Genomic DNA, 27,379 nt, shown 5'->3' with positions numbered 1-27,379 from the left:
ATGGTTGCTCAGTATGCAAATCTTACACATGAATTCCTGCCATCTTTTGAATTCTATTGCTGAAGCATTTAATAATCTAAATGCTGACGAATGCTTAGCCTGGAAATGTGAATCTATCTACATTCAACTAGACTGCAGGCAAGATCCTTTCAAACTTTACCTTGTCATAATCTTTCTGTAGGATATATAAAGGTCCACATGGTGTGTTAGCTGCAAAGGTCACAGTTTTGAAGCAAAACATTATGCTGTGTCTGACAAATATGATGAAAAAGTGGTGTGTTAAAATTGGGAAATGTTGTGCCTGTAAGTATAGGCTGTTCTATGTTTCATGGTACATCATTCTGACAGATTTCATAACAGAAAATTTTATAGCTTTATACTGCACACACTAAAGGTGAAAGAAAATCAGGAGAAAAGCTTCGACTACTCAAAAGAGATGGCTAACAGTTGGGGGCTTCTCTTTGCATCCATAAGCCTATTTTCATTGCCAGAGATAGATAAGGGGGAAGGGGTTCCCATGTTGTCCCTATATCTGTTTCTCAGCTGCTCTATTGTTAGTTAAATGAACCTCTAGGTTTAAGAGATAAAAGGGAACTTCCCCCCACCTTCTCTCTCCAAGACGTCTTCAAGATGTATGAACTTCTTAATAAATCTACTTTTGTTGTTATTGTTTATTCATTCAGTCGCTTCCGACTCTTCGTGACTTCATGGACCAGCCCACGCCAGAGCTTCCTGTTGGTCGTCAACACCCCCAGCTCCCCCGGGGACGAGTCCATCACCTCTAGAATATCATCCATCCACCTTGCCCTTGGTCGGCCCCTCTTCCTTTTGCCCTCCACTCTCCCTAGCATCAGCATCTTCTCCAGGGTGTCCTGTCTTCTCATTATGTGGCCAAAGTATTTCAGTTTGGCCTTTAATATCATTCCCTCAAGTGAGCAGTCTGGCTTTATTTCCTGGAGGATGGACTGGTTTGATCTTCTTGCAGTCCAAGACACTCTCAGAATTCTCCTCCAACACCACAGTTCAAAAGCATCGATCTTCCTTCTCTCAGCCTTCCTTATGGTCCAGCTCTCGCAGCCATATGTTACTACGGGGAACACCATTGCTTTAACTATGCGGACCTTTGTTGTCAGTGTGATGTCTCTGCTCTTAACTATTTTATTGAGATTTGTCATTGCTCTTCTCCCAAGGATTAAGCATCTTCTGATTTCCTGACTGCAGTCAGCATCTGCAGTAATCTTCACACCTAGAAATACAAAGTCTTTCACTGCTTCTATATTTTCTCCCTCTATTTGCCAGTTATCAATCAAGCTGGTTGCCATAATCTTGGTTTTTTTGAGGTTTAGCTGCAAGCCAGCTTTTGCACTTTCTTCTTTCACCTTCATCATAAGGCTCCTCAGTTCCTCTTCGCTTTCAGCCATCAAAGTGGTATCATCTGCATATCTGAGATTGTTAATGTTTCTTCCAGAGATTTTAACTCCAGCCTTGGATTCCTCAAGCCCAGCATGTCGCATGATGTGTTCTGCGTACAAGTTGAATAGGTAGGGTGAGAGTATACAGCCCTGCTGTACTCCTTTCCCAATCTTAAACCAGTCTGTTGTTCCGTGGTCTGTTCTTGCTGTTGCTACTTGGTCGTTATACACATTCTTCAGGAGGCAGACAAGATGACTTGGTATCCCCATACCACTAAGAACTTGCCACAATTTGTTATGGTCCACACAGTCAAAGGCTTTAGAATAGTCAATAAAACAGAAATAGATGTTTTTCTGAAACTCCCTGGCCTTTTCCATTATCCATCGGATATTGGCAATTTGGTCCCTAGTTCCTCTGCCTTTTCTAAACCCAGCTTGTACATCTGGCAATTCTCGGTCCATGAATTGCTGAAGTCTACCTTGCAGGATCTTGAGCATTACCTTACTGGCATGTGAAATAAGTGCCACCGTTTGATAGTTTGAACATTCTTTAGTGTTTCCCTTTTTTGGTATGGGGATATAAGTTGATTTTTTCCAATCTGATGGCCATTCTTGTGTTTTCCAAATTTGCTGGCATATAGCATGCATTACCTTGACAGCATCATCTCACAAGATTTTGAACAGTTCAGCTGGGATGCCATCATCTCCTGCTGCCTTGTTATTAGCAATGCTTCTTAAGGCCCATTCATCCTCACTCTTCAGGATGTCTGGCTCTAGCTCACTGACCACACCATCAAAGCTATCCCCAATATTGTTATCCTTCCTATACAGGTCTTCTGTATATTCTTGCCACCTTTTCTTGATCTCTTCTTCTTCTGTTAGGTCCTTGCCATCTTAGGTTTTTGATCATACCCATTTTTGCCTGGAATTTACCTCCCATGTTTCTAATTTTCTGGAAGAGGTCTCTTGTCCTCCCTATTCTATTGTCTTCTTCCACTTCCGCACATTGCTTGTTTAAAAATAATTCCTTATCTCTTCTGGCTAACCTCTGGAATTTTGCATTTAATTGGGCATATCTCCCCCTATCACTGTTGCCTTTTGCTTTCTTTCTTTCTTGGGCTACTTCTAGTGTCTCAGCAGACAGCCATTTTGCCTTCTTGGTTTTCTCTTTCTTTGCGATGTATTTTGTTGCCGCCTCCTGAACAATGTTGCGGACTTCTGTTCATAGTTCTTCCGGGCCCTATCTAATAAATCCAATCCCTTAAATCTATTCTTCACCTCCACTGCATATTCCTTAGGAATATTAGTGAGCTCATATCTAGCGGATCTGTGGGTCTTCCCTAATCTCTTTAGTCTGATCCTAAATTGTGCAATAAGAAGTTTGTGAACTGAACTACAGTCAGCTCCAGGTCTTGTTTTTACCGACTGTATAGCTGTCCGCCACCTTTGGCTGCAAAGGATGTAGTCAATCTGATTTCGGTGTTGTCCATCTGGTGAAGTCCATGTATAAAGCCATCTCTTAGGTTGCTGGAAGAGGGTGTTTGTTATGCAGAGTGAGTTGTCTTGGCAAAATTCTATCAGCCTATGTCCTGCTTCGTTTTGTTCTCCCAGGCCATGCTTACCTGTAATTCCAGGTGTCATTTGACTGCCCACCTTAGCATTCCAGTCTCCCGTGATGAAAATAACATCTTTTAGGTGTGTCGTCCAGTAGGTGCTGCAGATCCTCATAGAACTGATCTACTACAGCTTCTTCAGCATCTGTGGTTGGGGTATATATTTGGATCACTGTGATGTTAGATGGCTTGCCCTGAATTTGAATTGAGATCATTCTGTCGTTTTTTGGGTTGTATCCAAGCACTGCTTTAGCCACTTTACTATTAATTATGAAGGCTACTCCATTTCTTCTGTGGTCCTCTTGTCCGCAGTAGTAGATCTGGTGGTCATTTGATGTGAAGTGGCCCATTCCAGTCCATTTCAGTTCACTGATGCCCAAAATGTCTATCTTTAATCTTGACATCTCACCAATAACCACATCCAATTTGTCCTGGCTCATAGATCTTACATTCCAGGTTCCAATGGTGTGTTGATCCTTAGAACATCGGATTCGCAGTTCACCACCAGCACCATCGGCCGCTAGCCGTCCTTTCGGCTTTGAGCTAGCTGCGTCATCACGTCCGGGGCTAGTTGAACTCATCCTCTGTTCCTCCCCAGTAGCATTTTGACCATCTTCCGACCTGGGGGTCTCATCTTCCAATGGTATACCGACATATCTCTGGTTGTACTGATCCATTTAGTTTTCACGGCAAGAATACTGGGGTGGGTTGCCATTACCTTCCCAAGGGATCGCGTTTAGTCTGACCTCTCTGTCATGACGCGGTGGCGCTGCGGGTTAAACCGCTGAGCTGCCGATCGGACGGTCGGCGGTTCGAAACCGCGCGGCGGGGTGAGCTCCCGTTGCTTGTCCCAGCTCCTGCTCACCTAGCAGTTCGAAAACATGCAAATGTGAGTAGATCAATAGGTACCGCTTCGGCAGGAAGGTAACGGCGTTCCGAGTCGTCATGCTGGCCACATGACCCGGAAGTGTCTATGACAATGCCGGCTCCAAGGCTTAGAAACGGAGATGAGCACCGCCCCCTAGAGTCGGATTCGACTGGACTTTACGTCAAGGGAAACCTTTACCTTTACCTCTGTCATGACCTTCCCATCTTGGGTGTCCCTTCATGGTTTAGCTCATGGCATCATTGAGGTGCTCAAGCTCCAGCACCACAACAAGGTAACGATCCTTTGCTGAAGAAATCTACTTTTACTTCAGATATAATGAATATCTGTCTGTATTCATTGATAACTGTGCTAAGCCCATATGCAAGACATATATATGATGAGCATTTTTATAAGAATCACTTGATGAATGGGCAGCCATATAAACTGAACAAAGAAACAAATACAATTTTCTTTTTAAATGGGATATGCTGCTATTTAATTATGGGGCATAGTTTAGCACTCTCCATATACTCAGGAGCACATCATTTAACTAGGGTTCCTGCTGAATTCAAATCTCCAACACAAGCACTATGTTAGTTTATCTTTTTTTAAAAATATTATTATTCTAGATTAAGTAATGGGGACTTTATCACATTCACAATCCTGATATGGGATAAGAGGGTAGCAGTAGATCAAGATTGAGCTTTACATGTGTAATTTACTTGCAATCCCCAGGCAAAGTATAAAGTATTTTAAAGTATGAAGTAGTGTTTTAAAGTAATGTGAGGTTTGGATTTAGTACAGAAAAAGATTTTCTGATGGGCTTATGGAAAATTTAAAAACCGTGAAATGTATTCAGGGTGATTCCATGATTAGAGGATTGAATGAAGTCATGGGAAATATAAATTTAAATCCCAGAATAGATATGAAGCTCCCTGAATAGCTATAGAAATGCCACTCTTCCTTAATGTATCCCAGATCTGTTGGGAAGATAACAAAATACTGATCTGATCTTCTTAGAAGATCTAAGTGTAAATGTAGTAGTTTGACTCAGAAAGACTAATGCCCAAGGTTGTTTGTTTGTTTCGTTAAATTTATATGCTTATAAGCATTTATTTATATTTCAATTTGCTTCTGAGGGATTTTAAAAATCTTCCTTTCCTTCTCTTTCTCCTTGATAATTTTAGTGGCTGAGGAGTGAAAGAGGCTGAGGGATGCAAAAAATCTGAGTCATAAGCGTACACACAAGGGATTTCAAAAGGCTTGTAACCTAATGGTAGAATACATGGCCTGTAGGTATAAAAACCTGCATCTCCAAGCAATTCTGGACAAAGACTCTCCTTATAACTCTGGATAAGTGATGCTATCAATGGCAGACATGCTGAACAAGATGGACATCTTGATCTAGTTTAGGATTCCTAGATCAAGGCAAGATCATTAGCAGTGTTGTATCACTGTTATGCTACATTTGTAGCCAAGTTCACAGAAATTTCTTCCATTAATGTATGAGGTACCTGTGGGATGTGTGTAAGTATGGTGTGAGTGTCCTGTCTTTCAATGTTCAGTCATCTCCATAGTTTCCTATCGATTGATTGATTATGTGCCATCTAGTCAGTGTCAACTCTTACCAACCACATAGATTTTCTCCATAATGATCTGTCCCTAACCTGGTCTTTCAGGTCTTCATGGTTTCCCATGCTATAATTAAATCCCAGTGAAACTCCTCTCATGATCTCTTTTTAAATCAGGAAGTGTGGACACCCACACTTACCATTTTATAACAATAATATACATTTGATCACAACTGAAACAAAGTCTAGCACATCCTGAGGATGACGTAGAAAAACAGAAGCCTCTACATTAATGGAAGAAATTGCAACCTTTGTTGAAATCAATACATTGTGAAAGTTATAATGCTTGGTGTACATGGCGCCATTACAAACATATACTAATACATTAAGAAAAAGCAAATGTAGCACCTTTGTGGATTTTTTTAAGCATCTTTAACACTCACTGTGATTAACTTATTTCTATTCCTTAAGAAATGGCATGTTACAAGGAAGCATACTGTTGTTGCTGGTAAAGTACACACTGATCAACATGCTAATTGCAGGGAATCTTTTTTTAAAGGGCTCTTTTATTGTGCTCAAATGAATAATGCACAGCAGCTGTGACATTGAACAAGGGTGGTATAATTACAATAACCAAAGCAAGTCTATTGTTCAATAGGCTCATAAAATACACCTCCTCCTTTCAGTACAGATTTTTCTTGTCCTGCCAGTAATTTAGGAGCTTACTAGCAGTAGTTTTGTCATTCAGATTGTAGAACTGAGCAGGTGGCATAGGTAGCAGGGTAGAACTCCACCACCCTGTCTTCAGGAGGATTAATTCCTGAAATTCAAGAGCAACTTACATCCTACGTTATAATGCCCCTGAAGTGGTTCCTTCTTCTTGTTCCTGTACCTGCTGGATTTGCCAAAGAACAGCATTTGCTATGTGTTCCTTCAACCCACATTTCCCATCTGACTCACAATAAGGCTAAGCTACTTAAAAAAAAAAAAAAAAGAAGGCATAAAATGAATCACAACACTTCCAACAGAATAACATTCGAAATCTGGCAATGGTTGAGGTTCACAATAAAGTATAGATGAAATTTAAAAGGAAAATCTAGAACAAGGATTATAAAGTCAAAAGTCATTTGTGATTATGATGTTATTGTTCTTAAATGTTATTCTACTTTACTATTACATTATCATCATCATCATCAATATCATCATCAACACATACATTTAACCATCCTGCTCTTATCAGAAAGGGGTTTTAAAAAATCCAATTGGTTCAGTATGAGATGTCTTTTACTAACTGATCTCAATATCCAACTCACAAAAACTTTAAAATGTGTTATCCTTCTGCCATGCCAAGCAATGGGACAGAAAAAAGCATGAAGGTGGTTAAGAAAAACCATTAGTCAGAACGGAACCTGAAATTCTGAAAAAACAACAACATGGACACAGTCCATTTCTATTTCCCCAAGGAACATTTGCCAATGTCTATGTATTTCCATGTATATACAAGGTCTATTCATATTCCACTAATGGTATTCTGTTTACCTATCGTTTTATTGTGGCTGTAGTGATCCATGTTTCCCAGGATACATGTATTATATGTGCCACACATTAAAGGTACAATTTGTTTTATTTATTATTTCAATTTATAGACCCACCCATTTCAAATATATGTTTGTGGGTGGGTGTGCATGTGTGTATGAATCTCAGATTAGTTTCCATTGATTCTTAGGACTGAGAATAGTTTTTAAGGATTCTTCAAACCACAGGAGTTATTTTATATAATTTGTGCTAAATTAAAATAAGCACGTTTACTCGCACACCCAAACCTACCCTCAGAAACTCTGAAAAAGCTCATCAGCAAAGAAGGCTCTGTCGCTGGGACTTAAGAGATGCAATCTCTTTAATGAGTGAATTCCTTGAAGCAGTGGCATTTTTTTTTCAAGCTTGCACAGAAGCCTGAAAAAAGTTAAGCTGCTTTAATGAACAGCAGTGAGGTGCTGTGCTTGCATGAAACCCAAACCACTTTTTCTGAAGTATTTTCAACACACACACAACCCTAACATTTATACATAAATAAAATTAGAATACCCAGTACTCCACTAATTTCCTTTCAAACCAAATCAAGCTAATCTGGATAAGCTCTGAATTTTCCACACCACTCAGAGAAATGATTGGCTAGTGTGGCCTTTCTCAACTTTTTGACCCGGGAGGAACCCTTGAAATATTTTCCAGGCCTCGGGAAACCCCTGTACATTCAGGCTCAAATATAGGCCAGAAGTTACAAATTTATTATATTCATTTCATGGGTTTTGTTGTTTATTTGTTTAGTCGCTTCCGACTCTTCGTGACTTCATGGACCAGCCCACGCCAGAGCTTCCTGTCGGTCGTCAACATCCCCAGCTCCCCCAGGGACGAGTCCGTCACCTCTAGAATATCATCCATCCATCTTGCCCTTGGTCGGCCCCTCTTCCTTTTGCCTTCCACTCTCCCTAGCATCAGCATCTTCTCCAGGGTGTCCTGTCTTCTCATTATGTGGCCAAAGTATTTCAGTTTTGCCTTTAATATCATTCCCTCAAGTGAGCAGTCTGGCTTTATTTCCTGGAGGATGGACTGGTTTGATCTTCTTGCAGTCCAAGGCACTCTCAGAATTTTCCTCCAACACCACAGTTCAAAAGCATCGATCTTCCTTCGCTCAGCCTTCCTTATGGTCCTTATGGTCCAGCTCTCGCAGCCATATGTTACTACAGGGAACACCATTGCTTTAACTATGCGGGCCTTTGTTGGCAGTGTGATGTCTCTGCTCTTAACTATTTTATCGAGATTTGTCATTGCTCTTCTCCCAAGGATTAAGCGTCTTCTGATTTCCTGACTGCAGTCAGCATCTGCAGTAATCTTTGCACCTAGGAATACAAAGTCTTTCACTGCTTCTACATTTTCTCCCTCTATTTGCCAGTTATCAATCAAGCTGGTTGCCATAATCTTGGTTTTTTTGAGGTTTAGCTGCAAGCCAGCTTTTGCACTTTCTTCTTTCACCTTCATCATAAGGCTCCTCAGTTCCTCTTCACTTTCAGCCATCAAAGTGGTATCATCTGCATATCTGAGATTGTTAATGTTTCTTCCAGAGATTTTAACTCCAGCCTTGAATTCCAGCTTGTCGCATGATGTGTTCTGCATACAAGTTGAATAGGTAGGGTGAGAGTATACAGCCCTGCCGTACTCCTTTCCCAATCTTAAACCAGTCCGTTGTTCCGTGGTCTGTTCTTACTGTTGCTACTTGGTCGTTATACAGATTCTTCAGGAGGCATACAAGATGACTTGGTATCCCCATACCACTAAGAACTTGCCACAATTTGTTATGGTCCACACAGTCAAAGGCTTTAGAATAGTCAATAAAACAGAAATAGATGTTTTTCTGAAACTCCCTGGCTTTTTCCATTATCCAGCGGATATTGGCAATTTGGTCTCTAGTTCCTCTGCCTTTTCTAAACCCAGCCTGTACATCTGGCAATTCTCGCTCCATGAACTGCTGAAGTCTACCTTGCAGGATCTTGAGCATTACCTTACTGGCATGTGAAATGAGTGCCACTGTTCGATAGTTTGAACATTCTTTAGTGTTTCCCTTTTTTGGTATGGGGATATAAGTTGATTTTTTCCAATCTGATGGCCATTCTTGTGTTTTCCAAATTTGCTGGCATATAGCATGCATTACCTTGACAGCATCATCTTGCAAGATTTTGAACAGTTCAGCTGGGATGCCGTCTTCTCCTGCTGCCTTGTTATTAGCAATGCTTCTTAAGGCCCACTCAACCTCACTCTTCAGGATGTCTGGCTCTAGCTCACTGACCACACCGTCAAAGCTATCCCCGATATTGTTATCCTTCCTATACAGGTCTTGTGTATATTCTTGCCACCTTTTCTTGATCTCTTCTTCTTCTGTTAGGTCCTTGCCATCTTTGTTTTTGATCATACCCATTTTTGCCTGGAATTTACCTCCAATGTTTCTAATTTTCTGGAAGAGGTCTCTTGTCCTTCCTATTCTATTGTCTTCTTCCACTTCCGCGCATTGCTTGTTTAAAAATAATTCCTTATCTCTTCTGGCTAACCTCTGGAATTTTGCATTTAATTGGGCATATTTCCCCCTATCGCTGTTGCCTTTTGCTTTCCTTCTTTCTTGGGCTACTTCTAGTGTCTCAGCAGACAGCCATTTTGCCTTCTTGGTTTTCTCTTTCTTTGGGATGTATTTTGTTGCCGCCTCCTGAACAATGCTGTCAACTTCTGTCCAGAGTTCTTCCGGGACCCTATCTACTAAGTCCAGTCCCTTAAATCTATTCTTCACCTCCACTGCATATTCCTGAGGAATATTCGTGAGCTCATATCTAGCTGATCTGTGGGTCTTCCCTAATCTCTTTAGTCTGATCCTAAATTGTGCAAGAAGAAGTTCATGGTCTGAACTACAGTCAGCTCCAGGCCTAGTTTTTACCGACTGTACAGATGTCCGCCACCTTTGGCTGCAAAGGATGTAATCAATCTGATTTCGGTGTTGTCCATCTGGTGAAGTCCATGTATAAAGCCGTCTCTTAGGTTGTTGGAAGAGAGTCATGGGTAGTCCTGTATATATGCATTAACAGTGTTCCTGAACTAAAAATAAATAATGAAACTTACCTCTTTAATGTGAAGTTGCCCAAATTTGAAATAATTATTTAAATAAACTGTGATCTCCCAGGGAACCCATTAGTGACCTCTCATGAAACCTTGGTTGAGAATCCCTGGGCTAGTGTTGGATTAGATGGATTATTCATTTGATTCAGCAGGTCTCTTTTTATATTTTTTCCCCTCATTTTATGTCCTTATACTGGGGAAATAAACTTGGGATATTCACCATGCAAATCATGTTGCACTGAAACTAACCTAAAATCTTCCATCTCCAAAAAATCTCTTTTCCCTCCTACTAGTTGTTTTTTTTTAATCAAATGGTGCTATTGGATGAAAGGTTCTAAGTGCCATCATCCAAACACCATATACAGGTATTTTATATTGCCTCTCTCTTTTTTTTTAAGGAAAGAAAAGAATGCAAGAAGCATTGCAAAACGTAACAGAGTTCCAGTGGAGGAGAACAGCTGAACTCCTATCCGGTTGCATGAGCCTGAGGCAATGACAGAATATAAGCTTTCTTTTTGAAGCATCTAAAATGATCTCCTTAGAGCTACTCTTCTCTCCATAAATTATACCCTCTTTGATTTCCATTTTGTTCATTTGGTATGTCCTTACACCTCAGGCCCTGTACTAGATGCTTTTGGAGGTTTTTATGACACTTGATAATAAAAAAGTAATGCCACAAAAGGCCGCGCTGTGGGTTAAACCGCTGAGCTGTCGATCGGAAGGTCGGCGGTTCGAAACCGCGCGGCGGGGTGAGCTCCCGTTGCTCGTCCCAGCTTCTGCACACCAAGCAGTTCGAAAACATGCAAATGTGAGTAGATTAATTGGTACCGCTTCGGCGGGAAGGTAACGGCGTTCCGTGAGTCATGCTGGCCACATGACCCAGAAGTGTCCTATGGACAACGCCGGCTCCAAGGCTTTGAAACGGAGATGAGCACCGCCCCCTAGAGTCGGACACGACTGGACTTTACGTCAAGGGAAACCTTTACCTTTACCTGATTTCCATTTTGTTCATTTGGTATGTCCTTACACCTCAGGCCCTGTACTAGATGCTTTTGGAGGTTTTTATGACACTTGATAATAAAAAAGTAATGCCACAAAAGGCCTAGGAATCTCTTAGGAGCCAGCATAGTTAAGGAGCTTTCCCCACTGTGGAGTTCACAGAAGACTTGTATCGGCCTGAAATGGTTGCTTCGTTCAAATCCAAATCCTGTCTCTATTGCCTGTGTTTCAAGTTGCTGCACTCACCTAACGTCTCTCCAAGGTAATGGGTGACAAAGCCAAACAAATCTGACATAATTGGAGTGGGATGGGCAACATCATGGAGGCATGCTACAGCATTTGTGTCACCTCCAATAGAGTTCAGGATCCCCCCAAATATGGAATACAGTATGTGAAAATCAGGGTTGAGATCACTGAAAACTTGTGAGTTTGGCCCCTGTGTTAAATATAGATATTGATACAGATATTTGAGGAAGGAGTCACGCAGCATCTCTAGTTGTTGTTGTTGTTGTTGTTTATTCGTTTAGTCGCTTCCGATTCTTCGTGACTTCATGGACCAGCCCACGCCAGAGCTTCCTGTCAGTCGTCAACACCCCCAGCTCCCCCAGGGACGAGTCCGTCACCTCTAGTGCAGTTGCTAATTCCTGGACTAGAATATTTCAACAGTTGTATCTTAAGTAGGATACCAACCAAATGAAGAAGACTCCCTAATCCATGAACTCATCTGCCAATTTTCCCTGACCCAGTACTCTAAATATTGATTCATAACGTTAGGAATTGTAGTCCATAGCAACTGAAGGACACCTGAGATGGCAGATGGATACTTCACTGGAAGTGGACAGTAATTTGTTGGAGGTACTTTCATTTGGATTCTACCACTGAAAAGAGGGTTTAACTTAGTCATCTAAATGGCCTGTTCCAACTCCATTAATCTTCTCAGGTGGCATAGAACTCTATGTCTTTGGCTGCAACAACATGGCTATTCTCTCTGGAAGTTCTTAACTAGAACTTCCAACCCATGATAAGACAATTCTAACACTGCACCTTCCATCTATTTGGAAATAGTTTGTGAACATTCAGTGCTTTTATCTAGGAAAGCAACCTACTTTTTAATCCTTTGTCTAATTATTGTTTTCCTAATCAGGATCAATTACTTAGGAATCACCTAACTCCTCCTTGCAACATTAGCATGAAGATTGAATTGCTCCATTTATTTACCATTTATGAGCGGATCACACCTGCTTATTTGCCAGTCAATCGTGAATACTGTTGATTCAGAAGAAAAGTAGTACCTTTTCATAATTCAGGCTCATAGGAAAGCTCCTCTGATTGAATAATTCTTTCTTTCCACCCAACACTGTCAAAATAACAAGGTATCACTGTTAACGTTGTTAAGTCATTCAGATTTGCTCCCAGCTGGGCTCTAGCCATGAAGCAGATCCAATAAACGTGACTAAGACTCAATCTAGTTTCGCTGTCTGATAAGATTCTGAACCTGTTAGTCCTGGTAAAGTGGACAGGGTTCACTCAATCACCTGTATATTAGATTCATGACCCACCTGGTTCTCTAAGGCTGACCTGGAAGCGATGTGTGGTTGGATCCTAGTGGTGGTGAAGATAGAGAGGGTGCACCCCCGCTCAGGAAGCCATCTCTAGATTCAAATATGCTTAACAACTTTCATCCAGTCTCCAACTTTGTCTTTTAAGGAAAGGTGGTCTTGCAGCAGCTCCAGAGAACTCTGGAGGAAGTAGATTATCTGAACCTCTTCCAGTCAGTTTTCAGACCTGGGTATAGAATTGAAACAACATTGATCACACTTTTAAATTATCTCTGACAGAATGGGGGTGATGTAAACATCCTTGTTTTCCTTGATCTCTCAGTGGCTTTCAATACCATTGATCATGGTATACTTCCATGACCAGCTTCAGGAGCTGGGAGCGGGTGACATTGTATTGTATTGGTTCTTTTCGTTCCTCCAGGGCTGGTCTGGTTCCAGTTAGTGCTGATGGAGGAAAGAGGTCTAACCCATGGCCCCTGCTTTGTGGGATGTTTCAAGGTTCAACACCACTCCCATTTAACATCTACATGAAGCTGGTCCTGACCGATCAAACTGCACTCCCATCAGATCCAATTCCATGGGGCAGAGTCACTTTATTTATTTATTTATTTATCTATCAAATTTTATCACTGCCCATCTCCCCCAAAAGGATGGGGTGATGCCCAATGCATTTCAATTTTATTGGTGCTCTCTTGAGGGTGGCTCCTCTTGATATGCTGTGAGGCCTAGCAAGTGAAGTTCAAAGCACATAGTCAGCAGTCACAAATTGTGACTCTCATAGCAGAAAGTAAATTATTCATAACAGAGACTGTGAAACCATTTCAGACAAGGCTATTTTTAAACAACCACTCTGTTGGCTATTATGTCTCTTATGGGTGCTATCTTTAGAAACAAGCTGAAAAAAATAACTTTTAATAGGTTAAGATAATTGAAAAATTCTATCTTCATTTGAAGAGGTGATAAAGTCTGCATTTATATTTCCTTTGGCCAGAATGCATTAATGTCTTTTGGGCAGGTTAAACAAAAATCTGCTCTCCCTCCTGAAAAAATGTAGGTATTCATTTAAGAGGAAAATATATGACATTTTGAGGCTCCAAAGCTATTAACACCATAAGAATTCTTCTAGCTTCTTTCCTTTTTTCCCACAATCATGACAAAAGAGTTGACGCTCATTTCATTTCCAGCTTATAATAATGACTTGTATTTAACAATGCAAATATCTACAACTGACACCTCATCAAAAAAAGGCTTCTCCATGGGTTCCTTTTTGAAAACACACACACACATACACATATGCAAATGACTGCAAATGCAGGATTTCAAAAGAAAACCTCAAAAGGAAGGAAGGGATGTTCAGGGAAATTTGCCAATTTTTCTTTCAAAGCCAACTGAATATTACCTTTCAGAAAAGTTTGCTGAAAAAATATCAAATTGGCCTCTGAAGAAAAAATAATGCTAGTAAATAATAGCCTCTATCTTTGTTCTAGCTGTTGGGAAAAGACTATGCAGGAAGGGAGAAAGGAAAAACAGAAACATGAAAAATCTTTATGGCGTACTGAAAAGCAGGCAAATATTCCCAGCCTGAGATCTACCTAATAAAAGAGGAGAAAAGGAACGTATTTGGTCTAAGAAGGCCAAGTAAAAAACAATGCATATACAGTATGAATCCCAAGACTTATTATGGAAAATGAAATAAGCAGTGATGACAAGGATTTCATTAAGTGATTTATTGTATTGCATAAAATATTAATCTGTATTATGGAAACTACACTGGCTTTCTTTCATACCATTCTATTTACTTACCCACCTTGAATAATAACCTGGTGAAGAAGAACATTTTATCTAGATGGCATTAGAGTATGGATATTTTATTTCATTCCTATGACACTGGGAGTTCCTGAGTACTTTAATTCAAATCTGTTAATTGTTGATGGTGTAGTTTGAATGTCTGTGTTATTTGTCATTAATGCGATAAATTAAATAAGAGAACTATGATATTGGTGAAAAGACACAAAACTCAAAGAGGCAAGGCAATAAGATGATAGGCAATTGGATTGGGGTGGTAGTCATGGAAAGAATTCATTTGGCAAAGTCTCAAGTGAAGGACCTCTTCAAAGCAAAACTGCAAAGTGATGGCAACAGAGTTGTAGCCATAATGCATCCCCTCACTCAATAACAGAGGCTTTTGTGCATGAACTGGGCTCCTGACCTCAAAGTAAAGGGCCTTCCAGAGGCAGTTTAGCCCTGCAGCAATCCATGTCAAGGTGGATCAAAGTGTTCCTATAAGACCTCCCCAAGATTCATACAAACTTACTGTAGTAGTTTGAATAGTCTATGCACTGACAAAGGGGATTCTGGACCACGAAAGCTTGTGTCACTGTAAGATGTTTTGATGTTACTGATTGCTTTTACAGCAACAGATTGATATTAGTCATCAGGAATTTACTTATGGCTGTGATGGCTGCAAAGATAACAGCTGTCTTGATTTTGCCCCAAAAATGCCTCACTGGAAAATTGATTATTCTCACACCAAAGTCTGTGCAGATAGAACTCCAAGACACATAGAAAACGTGTCAATTTCTTTCATTGAAGCACATTTTTTTCAGGCAGTGAGTTCCATTGCATGATTTTGTTTGATAACCAGGGATATATCTAAATACATCACCTGGAATCTCATTGAATTATGACAAGCTCAGATCCAGGAATTTACACATGCTGACCCCAAATCTTAGTGTTCTTGCATGAGCTTAGATGATCTCAATATATTTCATATACGCACACACACACAGAGACATGCCATTTAAGGTTTGAGGGTATATGTACTGTATATATGTGTGTGTGTGTTTTCCTTCCTTCCTCCCTCCCTCCCTCCCTCCCTCCCTCCCTCCCTTCCTTCCTTCCTTCCTTCCTTCCTTCCTTCCTTCCTCCCTTCCCTCCCTCCCTCCCTCCCTCCCTCCTTCCCTCCCTCCTTTCTATTGTTATCACTGTCCACTCCAGTAGACAGTGACTACACTGTATTACTAACCCTTGACTGAATATGTTTCATGTACAGTGTTCTGCTGAAATTAATGAATCAAGTCATGCACTAGAACCTGTTCTTTATGCATCAGAACAAATGCAGGAATCTATGTTTTAACACATCATGCGACGTGCTGAGCTTGAGGAATCCAAGGCTGGAGTTAAAATCACTGGAAGAAACATTAACAATCTCAGATATGCAGATGATACCACTTTGATGGCTGAAAGCAAAGAGGAACTGAGGAGACTTATGATGAAGGTGAAAGAAGAAAGTGCAAAAGCTGGCCTGCAGCTAAACCTCAAAAAAACCAAGATTATGGCAACCAGCTTGATTGATAACTGGCAAATAGAGGGAGAAAATGTAGAAGCAGTGAAAGACTTTTTATTCCTAGGTGTAAAGATTACTGCAGATGCTGACTGCAGTCAGAAAATCAGAAGACGCTTAATCCTTGGGAGAAGAGCAATGACAAATCTCGATAAAATAGTTAAGAGCAGAGACATCACACTGACAACAAAGGTCCGCATAGTTAAAGCAATGGTGTTCCTCGTAGTAACATATGGCTGCAAGAGCTGGACCATAAGGAAGGCTGAGAGAAGGAAGATAGATGCTTTGGAACTGTGGTGTTGGAGGAAAATTCTGAGAGTGCCTTGGACTGCAAGAAGATCAAACCAGTCCATCCTCCAGGAAATAAAGCCAGACTGCTCACTTGAGGGAATGATATTAAAGGCCAAACTGAAATACTTTGGCCACATAATGAGAAGACAGGACACCCTGGAGATGATGATGATGCTAGGAAAAGCGGAAGGCAAAAGGAAGAGGGGCTGACCAAGGGCAAGATGGATGGATGATATTCTAGAGGTGATGGACTCATCCCTGGGGGAGCTGGGGGTGTTGAATACCAACAGGAAGCTCTGGCGTGGGCTGGTCCATGAAGTCACGAAGAGTCGGAAGCGACTGAACAAATAAACAACAACAATGTTTTAACTAAAGACCACATAGGAGAGTTCAAGGTATATTTAATCAGAACAATTCCTATTTATAGATGAGGCCTTTCGGTCTTTCCCTGAAGGAAATGACCTCAAAGAAAAATGAAATAAAGACACAAATCTGAGCTTTGTGATCTGAGCAAATAATGTCACTATCTTGGCATATTCTGAATCTCTTTCAGTTCAGTCAACTTCTCCCTTCTTTTTACATAGTGATTTTTGTTGCTCAGGTGAAGTGGCTATTCATGCTTAGTCACCCAAAATCTCAGCTAAGATTGCTGAAGAACAGGACTGGAATAAATTAGCAAAATCTCTTCTTTGCTGTTTCGATCCCCAATTAATTTTATGCTGCTATTTGCACAAAAGAAGTAATTAGACAGTGAATGTTCAGGTATTGTTCTGAAGATGTATAGTTCCAACATGACAATTATTAGTTAGGAAAGCACTGCAGTTTTCATGCTGCTAACTTATATGCAACATATCAGTTGACAAAGTCCCTAACTGTTTTGGACAAGTGAGCACATTTTGAACATTGGGACCATGTAATGGCTTCTCTTGTAAAATGGCCGCTGTAGGGGGACTTACCTAAGGCAAATGGGTGCCATGGTGGGATATACAGTAATCAGTAAAGCTCTGATTTAGCAGGAAGCAAATTGGGGATAGATAGAAGATAGATGATAGATAGATAGATAGATAGATAGATAGATAGATAGATAGATAGATAGATAGATAGATAGATAGATAGAAAATGTCAGATGCAGGTAGGCAGTAAAGATATCTCAGATATATTCATCCACAAGCATCATGTTCAGGATCCCTGGAATGTAGATTACAGGATACTTTCCTTTGATAGGTCTGTATCTGTTGGCTTTCATTGATTATGTACCATCAGGTCAGTGTCAACTCTTAGATAGATAGATAGATTTTTTTCCATAGCGATATGTCCCTAAACTAATCCTTCAGGTCTTCCAATAGTGCCCCATCACCACTCTAACTAAATGCCATAATACCCAAAGACTCTTTTGCCTGACAATAATGGGAAATGCATTTCAATATACTGGAGGTTACCCAGAGAGAGAAGGCTGGTATTTAATTAACAAACTGAAGAAAGTTAAATTTCTTGAGTAAGTTTTGCTCCAGTTCAGGATCATTAAATAAAATGTTTTACATTAAAACATGTAAAAAAATAAATCCCTTTAACCAAAACTGTCATGCTTGTTCCTTCGTTTACTTCAATTAAAGGATATCATATTGCCAATTTCCAACCCATAGAACCTATAGAGTATGAATGCATATTCACACATACAAATTCACTTTCTTCTCTGTTATTTAAATTAAGTTTTCCATACTATTCCTGAGTCCAGTGCTGATCTTTATCATAATCCTGAATTAGTTAACTTTACTGTACATAAACAAAGTTCTACTTTTGTGGGGTATTGGTTCTGCAAGTTGTTCAACCAAAGCTTTTTAGTTGAGGTATGTTGCCTAATTTCTTGGGTGATTTTCCAGCACAACCCTATAGGTACAGTATACTCATTCAGGCAGCCAGTTCAATGAACTGTAATAGTGTTCCTTCCACATAAGCATTAGGGTTGTAGCCTTAATGCCATAATTTTTATTTTATTTTTTTAAAATTCCATTATTATCTAAAATGACTTCATGAACAAGACCATGTTATAACACACAGCCCAATTTCTATCAAAACCATTTGAAAATCCCATTTTGCTAAAATAAATAATCTGTAACAATTTTGGATCCAGCAATAGAATAAAGATTTATCCTAATTGCTATTCTCTCTTTCCCTTTTTCTCTGGCATAGGCCACAACTTGCATTCTAGTATTGGAAGATTAATATCCTTCATTGTTGAAAGTGTTTTTTAAAATGTAAACTACTACCATAATATAATGTATATATTTTATATTGAATTCAACGATCAGAGGAAGAAGCTGTGTATCTCCTGTATTCTGGGGAAACATGATTTGACAATGCAGTGTTAAGCTTCTGCACCCAACAGTAAATCCCATTATATTCAATGGGGCTTACTCCTAGATAAGTGGATATAAGATTGGTGTCTCATTATTAGAGTACAATAGATCATTTATTCCTAACTGATGTTGGATTTTGTATATATAGAATAGCCAACCCTTTGAGTAAGCTTATACTCTTGAAAGGAAATTAATATGATTTTTTTTTCTTTCTCACCCACAGTCTAAAGGTTTTTCCTTACTAGCAAGTGTTAGTGTGGATACATGGAGGATTTTGTGAGCTTTTGTCACTAAGTACTGGTCCTAATATTCCAGCTAAAGTCCCTGGACTCAACATTTTATCCAGTTGGTTTTGGTTTTATGCAAAGCTGGTAGAAGTTGCTGCCTCTTGCTAACGTCTATCCATCTTTATCAGTGACATTCAATCTTCTGGCACACCAAAGGCCATTAATAAAGCTTGAAAGTCTATTATAATCATGTCTACTAAACAATGAAACATTGACTACTGTTGTATATATTATAGCTAGAGGAGATCCACTGTGTGCTGAACATGTCTTTTCCAGAATGCTTCAAAAGAATGTAAGCATAAGAGAAACACAAACATTTTCATGACAGTGTGCTTGCAAACTAAAATTATGAGGATGAAAGGAAAATACTATATATTCAGAAAATTCAGGGAGCTATAATAGCTTTGTAATGAGTTGTAGCCCTTGTAAGCTGAAAGATGGGGTATAGAAAGGGCACAAAAGGATATATAAGGAGCAGCTTTAATGTCATTTAAACTGCACTGAGTTTCTTTGAAGGTCCAGTTTTAGAATGTACATCTTTTTGAATCAAAAGCTGAGTGCTTCATCCAAAAAGTAGGGGGAAAAGTGGGTGGATTTAGAAGCAAGAACTTGATTTGATTTAATTAGAATTAATCAAATGCAATTAATATGGTTACTTTTCACATGTTTAATATTCTCCTGTGAGAATATGCTTCTTTGTCTAGAATAACTTTGTATCTAAAAAGTAAATGTGATGTACATTTCAGTCTTATTTGGAAACCATTTCTGCACTACAGTTCTGTACTTGGAATGGTCTCACATCCCACATTTGGGTTTCAGAGTTCATATCTTAATCTGACATATTGTTTACACATTATTTACAGTTTTTTAAAAATGTACTATTCATTATTTAAAGCTTTTATTTTTGCTCTTATTGATTTCAACTGTGTTAATCAAATATTTTTACAGTTCAACAGAGACATGTCTGGGCTAGAAGTTGGGTATTAAATGTCTTATAGTATTCTAAGTTGTTAATGGTGTATTAAATTATATTAGTCATATCATATTTTAGATCTGCTGGTTATTTGAGATTTATTGGTTATTCATCCATATTCTATTGCTTATATTGATTGTTTTCTCTTCCTAGCTATATTTGCTATAGTCTTTTGAAGGTATATTTGTATCAGTATTATTTATTTTCCTTTTGGGGGCATGCATGCATGCATGCATAAATAAATAAATAAATTCCATTAGGTGCCATTAAAATCACAACTTGGTGACAACTCTTGGGATGACTCCATAGCCTGGACCCAGATCCTTTGGTGATCACCTTTGGATTTGAAATCTCAAGCTGTGAACCTCTGGTGCAGATCCATATGTATGATCTGGATGAGTAAAGTCCCTGGAGATTATTCAAAGATTGTGGATTCTAGTATTGAATGGAAAGATTGTGATGTTGGTTGCACAAGCAATCTATAACAAGCCAGCTCTGGAGTAGTTCTTTGCAATGGGATTCTAATTCAGGGTTCTCTTGCTATCTAATGACAGGTCAGTAGTAAGAGTCATTAATGATGGTTATTCAAGCACTCTGTAGTAATGGTGGCAATTTGAACCTGGATCGTACTACCACAAGATGTGGCAAAGAGCCAAACTCCCATTCTTTGTTGGGTCAACAGAAAAAGGCTTAAGGATAAAGTGATAGTTAGGCTTTGTAAACTATTTTCAGGAAACAAGCTTAATAATCAAGAATAATGTGCTGTCATCCAAAAATTAAAGTTCAAATATCTAACTGTTTACAGATTATAGGGAGCCAAACTCTAATACATCTCAACATTCTTCCTCATTTCCCTCATTAACTGCAAATAATAGGTCCTAGGGAATTCCTAACCAATACTAACAGCAGGATGGGGAAGAGATGAAGAAGAAGGAGAAGAAGAGGAAGGAAAAATAGAAGGAGCAGGAATTGGAGGGAAAAGAATTGTAGATATTTGACACAGCTACAATAGCCAATGAAGTCCTCTCTTTTGTCCTAGGAAAAACTTCTATGAATATCACCTGGTGAATAGCACTAAGGGAAAAACTTAGGAGACAATGGTCTAATCCCTATGAGAAAAGCAACAGCAACAGCAATAATCAGTTGCTGCATGCCGCATGTGAAGAAAACAAAAATGTACCCAATTACATTTAATGGTCTGTAAAGAATAGAAGATAAATTATTTCCTTTGGGGAATTTTTTTCTCTTAAAAACATAATGTTAATGAAAGTTATGGGGTTCGCGGCAAGAAATGTCACAGTATCTTCTGCTGAAGCAATGTCTGTTTCCATATTATCCTCTTTTTCTTATCCAATGACTTTCAGAAATTGGTGCAGCTTTTCCTGGCATATTCGTACGTCGAGCAAAAAGTCATGCCACTCAGGAATTTAAGCATGTTAGGTTATTATTAAATAAAGAAAATGCAGCTCCTGAGCAAAATGAAATGGAGTCATGTATTTTTTTAAGGATGTGTTTATTTTATCCATCAAACAAATGTATTAGTCAACATAAAGAGAAGAAAAATCATTTCTAACACCTAAACACTGAAATAAAATTACAATCTCACAGTGAAAGTACTGCATCAGTAAAAGACAGATCCAAACATGGCAAGCAAAAGCAGTGCTTTAATCAATGTATTATTGACCAGGTAAGACAAAAACCAAAATAATAGAAAAGTCTTTATTGGCCTGAGGAAAATAGAAGTCTTCACTGATTTCTAACAATAAGGCAGGCTGATGGGGGGTGGGGGGTGGGCAAGATCTTCTGGAATGTCATTGCCATCTCTTGAAAAGTCCTTTTCTTCACTTAATTGCTGCGAGTAGTGTCTTTTTTTTAGGTAAAATAAAGAGAAGTTCCCTATTTTACAAAATCTAAGATCCATTCACATGAGGAAAAGTAGCAAATTGGCAGTAGTATTCTATAGTGTAATATTCACCTGTCTTAATTTATGATATAAGTACATTAAAAACAACAACAAAAGAAACCTATTTCAGCCATGAGGGAAAAAAGCAACCCAAATCTGTATTGAGGCAATTTACCTTTACTTTGGCCAATGTGGGTCAGCCTAAGATATTGCCCCAGTACGAAGAATAAAGTACGAAAAATGAAATCCACCTTTCTTTTTAAATTCTATCACTTATTTCAGCTGGCAAATACACACTTTGCAAATTGAATCCAACAGGCCTGAAAGTTAATTTTACTAGTAGAAGGGAAACAAGAATTCTTTGTGATGTACCTCCTTAGATTTTTGAAAGTGTAACTTCAGTTCCCACTGCACTTTTCTTTCCTTATTCATAAAATAAAGTTTAGGGGGGGGGGTTGTTTGTTTTTTTTAGTTTTCATCCCGCCTTTATTATTTTTATAAATAACTCAAGGCAGCAAGCATACCTAATATTCCTTCCTCTTCCTATTTTCCCCACATTGGGGTGAGAGAAAGTGACTGACCCAAGGTCACCCAGCCAGCTTTCATGCCTAGGAGAGGACTAGAACTTCCAGTCTCCTGGTTTCTAGCCTGGTGCCTTAACCACTAGACCAAACTGGCTTTGTTAATAAATTAATAAGATTGCTCTGTTTCTGGAGTTTTTCAGGTGAAAGCCACCACAGATATATGAGGCTCAGTTTTAAACCAAACAAAAACACATTATTAATAATAAGAGCATTACACCCTGCATCCTTTGTTTTTTAATATTACAAGGGAGATATCTAGGGATACAGAAACATAGGAAGCGATCTGCTTTATTAAACAAGTAGAAAAGAATTCTTACCAATTTTCATTGTGTGCTATAATCCTATTCATTAGACAGGTGAGTAGGATTGCTGTTTTCCCTTACTCTGTGATGAAATTAAAATCAAGCCATCTGCCCACCCACCCAGCACAAGAAAATTGAGAGTAGAGCAAATCACAGTAGAACTACTGTCACAGGCTAGGAGACAGAAAAGTCTGGTTACAAAATCCTCTTTCTACCTTGAGATGTATAGTACTGCAACTTTAAGAAGTGGCCTGCAGTCACTTCCTCTACCCAAGGCTTCAGCCCTGTAGTGTTTACTCAGATATAAGCAGCAAGGTTGCATGTATACTACTAATAAAAGTATTAGTATTTTATTAACCTCCAGCTGAGAGTGGTTGTCATGAGTAAGGATGGCGAGCAGGGGGCTCCCATCCAGGCTGTAAAGCGCATGCGTAGCACTGAGGAATTAGGTAGCCATTCCAAGAGACACAGATCGGACCCGCCTTAGCCTTTGGGGTTTATATGTCTGGGTTTTTCCCATGCTTCTTCAGTTTGTTAGGATTTTTCTGTTATGTAGCTGCAATAAAACACTAGAGACCTGTTCCTTGTCTCAGCGTGGTTCCTGGCTGTTAGGACAGTGGTTCTCGATTCAAGGGCCTGCAAGCCAACAGCCAATATAAGATCAGAGCAGGTAATTCCAGAGAAAAATGTGACAGACTCAAGTAATTAGTACTCCTTCCATTTTAGATAGTAGATTCTCTTTGGCCATTCTTTATTATTTCCACCAGAAGATTGATGCAAGAGAGGAAATTGCTATTATTTTCCTTCTTACTGCTGGTAAACACCTTTCCATACCTGTGTTTCCTTATGCAGGGAAGACCACCCTGGGAAGCCCATCTGGAAATAAAACTGATAGTTGGACTGTTGGAGAAAAGAAAATGGAACATGTGGAAAGAGTTTGGGATCTGTCATGGATTCAGTCTGAAGAAGGAGCACAACACTGAGGAGAACAACCATGTTTATTGCAATGTTTTAATGATTATTGGCTATATTAACATCTATGGCAATTACCTACTCAGTGACCATATATAGTGATTTTGTATTGTTTTAATTGTTTTATATTTTTTATGATTGTACGCCACCCAGAGTCACTTGCTGGGATGGGCAGCTAGAGGAATCAAATAAATAAATAAACAAACAATCTTTGGGTGCCTGCTTTATAAGAGGACCCTGAACAATGGGAAAGCAAAGATTTTTATAGAAGTTGAGGGCTACAAGGCGGAAAATCCTCAGGATCTGATTGGTAGCCTGTTTGGGGAAACTAGGCAGGTCCTGGGGTTAGTTCTATTGTTAGGCAAAATGGGCCTTTCAGGAGGGCAGCAGAGCTGGGGAAGTCCATTGTTAAAGGAGATGGAATGTTGAGGTCATCAGCTGATGAAGGATGTAAGGCTGGGGTTTCTCTAGATTGCAATTCCTTTGGCAGGGCTGCCCTTGGGCTTACTATGAGCTGGTGAAGAGGCTTCTATTCTTTGGTTTATGGTATTGGGGTGGGGGGGCTTGTCAGGGGCAGGGAGAGTCAATTTGGGTCTGATAGGATTAGGCAAAGACAGGAGCTGAGTTTGACCCTCATCACATCTAAAAGACAGGAAGGAAAAGATGCAACTTCCCTTTTGTTTGCTAGTTTTATTTTCTCTATTACAATCTTCATTTGTTCCTTCCATTTCTCGGCCATGAAATAACTGATAACCTTTTGGGAATTTCCCTTACTAGAGGAGACTGTTGAATAAAAGGGTGAATAAAATATTGATTATTTTCTGGCAGATATTACTGAGGTGCAATATCTGGTCTAGATGTCTGCAAAGTCAGTTTAGCAACTCTAGCTACTCCACCTTGTGTTCATCAAGCAGTCCCTTCACTAGAATGTAAAAACAGGTGACTGTTCCTTCCTTTTGCAGTCTAATTGGGAAATAGCTTACAAGTAATCTAAACATCTTCAAAAAGTAGAAAATGTGAAACTGAAAAGAGGCTTTTAACCCCCAGAGCAGTGGAGGACCAGCATCTTTGTTGGAAGATGAAAGTGTAATGTCTTTTACTAAGCACATGAATAAAAATATGAATGATAAGTTTAAATGAATAAAAGATTCAGTGGGCACATGTCACACATCTTTCCTTACCAATAAAGTAGAATGGATAAAACAGAATGTAGTATTTTCCAGTTAGTGAATATGGCAAGCTTAGCTTATGAAATTGCTATAATGTCTTTACGGAAGAATCACCATGTTTATGGATCTGAAATCACAGGAGCCACAAAATTTTGGCATTGCTGAAGATATGGGGAAATGCCTAATGCAAGACCTTCTGTACAATGTTTGATTTACTAATGGACACGGTGGCGCTGTGGGTTAAACCGCTGAGCTGTCGATCGGAAGGTTGGCGGTTCGAAACCGCGCGGCGGGGTGAGCTCCCGTTGTTAATCCCAGCTCCTGCTCACCTAGCAGTTCGAAAACATGCAAATGTGAGTAGATCAATAGGTACCGCTTCGGCGGGAAGGTAACGGCGTTCCGTGAGTCATGCTGGCCACATGACCCGGAAGTGTCTATGACAACACCGGCTCCAAGGCTTAGAAACGGAGATGAGCACCGCCCCCTAGAGTCGGACACGACTGGACTTTACGTCAAGGGAAACCTTTACCTTTACCTAATGGACTTTCAATGAGAGAAAGGGAGGATTGTTTGAATTCCAGTTTTGCTCCACCATGGGCATAAGAACTGATACACTTGGCCATTATTGTCAAGTAGGTTTAAAATAAAACCGAAGGTTTGAAATTTTGAGGTTTAAAATAAAGAAGAAACATTTCAACAAGAAGAGGAGTTCTTCCTCTTCTACTACTACTGCTACTACTACTACTACTATTAGAAAAATTTGAATGAATAAATAAATAAATAACTATAAGAATTTACATGGAGTCAGATAAGGATATTTGCTGCCTATATAAAGCACATTATGGAAGGAAGGCAAGTGTTTTTCTGGCTGTGTCTGAAGTATTATCTAGGATTCTTGCCTAGCACTTACAGAAAGTATTAACAAGCTTGATATACTCTGATCAGGAAGCATTCGTTTGTTGTAGACAAGGGGCTGACAATGACATTATTGATTCATTTTGTAGCATTAAGTAAAATTTGTGGGTATCCAGTAGCCAAAGTGGTCCCAGTGGTGGTAGGACCACTCAGGGCTGTGAGTCCTAAACTGGGAGAGTGGCTCCAACAGGTCTTAGGAACAACCTCAGAGCCCTCTGTCCAGAAGAGTGCAGTGCTAGGAACAGCTAAGATACTGCACAGAACCCTCAAACTCCCAGGCTTCTGGTAGAGGACCCAAGGTTGAGGAAGACACATACCACCCATAGGAGTGAAAAGGGAATTTTTTTATATATGATTGATTAATGCAATCTTATCTAACCATCATTTATTGAAGAGTAGTATATATTGGAGTTATCTTTTATCTCCTTTATTGTTTGATTTATGTTTGGAAATTTTAGCATGTGCAGATAAGTGCAATTGTTGGTTTGAAAAGAAAAGCAAGGTGGCTAAAGTGGTTCTGTCTGCAGTTGATATACTGGTATTTATAGATGAACTGTACTTTCCATACCAAATTCATTCATTTTAATGAATTAACAAAATCAATTGATGGTTTTGCAGCATTTCTTGAATATAATATTTAGTAGGTAGGTCTGAATGGATGTCTCTGGAGGCTAATGAATTATCAGAAACAGTGTCTCAGGTCACTTTTGAAGGTATTTGGAGAGAATAATTATCTTGATTGAGAATAACTCATCTCAGCTATTTAAACTGAAATGAAATATATATATATATATAAACAGAAATGACAATACATTTGGATAGATGGACTTAGTTTAAATTATTTCAGAGAGAATTAGTGCTTCAACAATGTTGGATGTTTTGTTATGGATGATTTATATCTTACATGATATTCTTCTGTATTTTCTGTATTTAAGTATATATTATCAAAAGGATTTTCTTTCTGAAGTTAATAGAAGCAAGCTTTGTATACTGAACATTAAACCATACAAGCCATCTTGAAATCAGCATATTTGGCACTCCATATTTTATTCCCTTATAATTAACTTTAAGAAGGACAAAAGGGTACATACTTAGCTTAATAGGATTAAAGGATGATGTGGGTTTTTTGGTTATCTGAGAAGTTGCAACATAAGCATAATTTGCCCAAAAGTGCAAAATGACAGTATCTTCATTTAAAACACTCTTCAATATATTAAATAGAGGTCAGCAGTATTCAGTGTCTTAGACTCTAATATGACATTTCATATGATCTTTATTAGATAACCCTATGATAATGGTGTATAAGTAGTTATTACTATGTTCTAAATTCTACATTTAAAAATATGTGGGGAATGGAGTAAGGAATTAGAGAGCCTAATACATAAATATCAGTGGATACCATTTTGTTACCTATGCACATTGCTAGAGATCCAAAATTACAATCAAGTCAACAAAATTGCTATTTCAAATCAATTGCATATCTGGGCATTCTTCAGAAAGAAAACTGTTAGTTCCTGTAATTGTTGGAGATGGGATGCTCAAAATGCAACATTATGTGATGTGTTTATGTATTACAATGACTCATTTTGGGGCAGAAGTTATTTT

This window comes from Candoia aspera, chromosome 7 (genome assembly GCF_035149785.1).
Source record: "Candoia aspera isolate rCanAsp1 chromosome 7, rCanAsp1.hap2, whole genome shotgun sequence".
NCBI classification, from domain to species: domain Eukaryota; kingdom Metazoa; phylum Chordata; class Lepidosauria; order Squamata; family Boidae; genus Candoia; species Candoia aspera.
The sequence above is the reverse complement of the archived record's forward strand: the minus strand, read 5'-3'. Positions refer to the sequence as shown.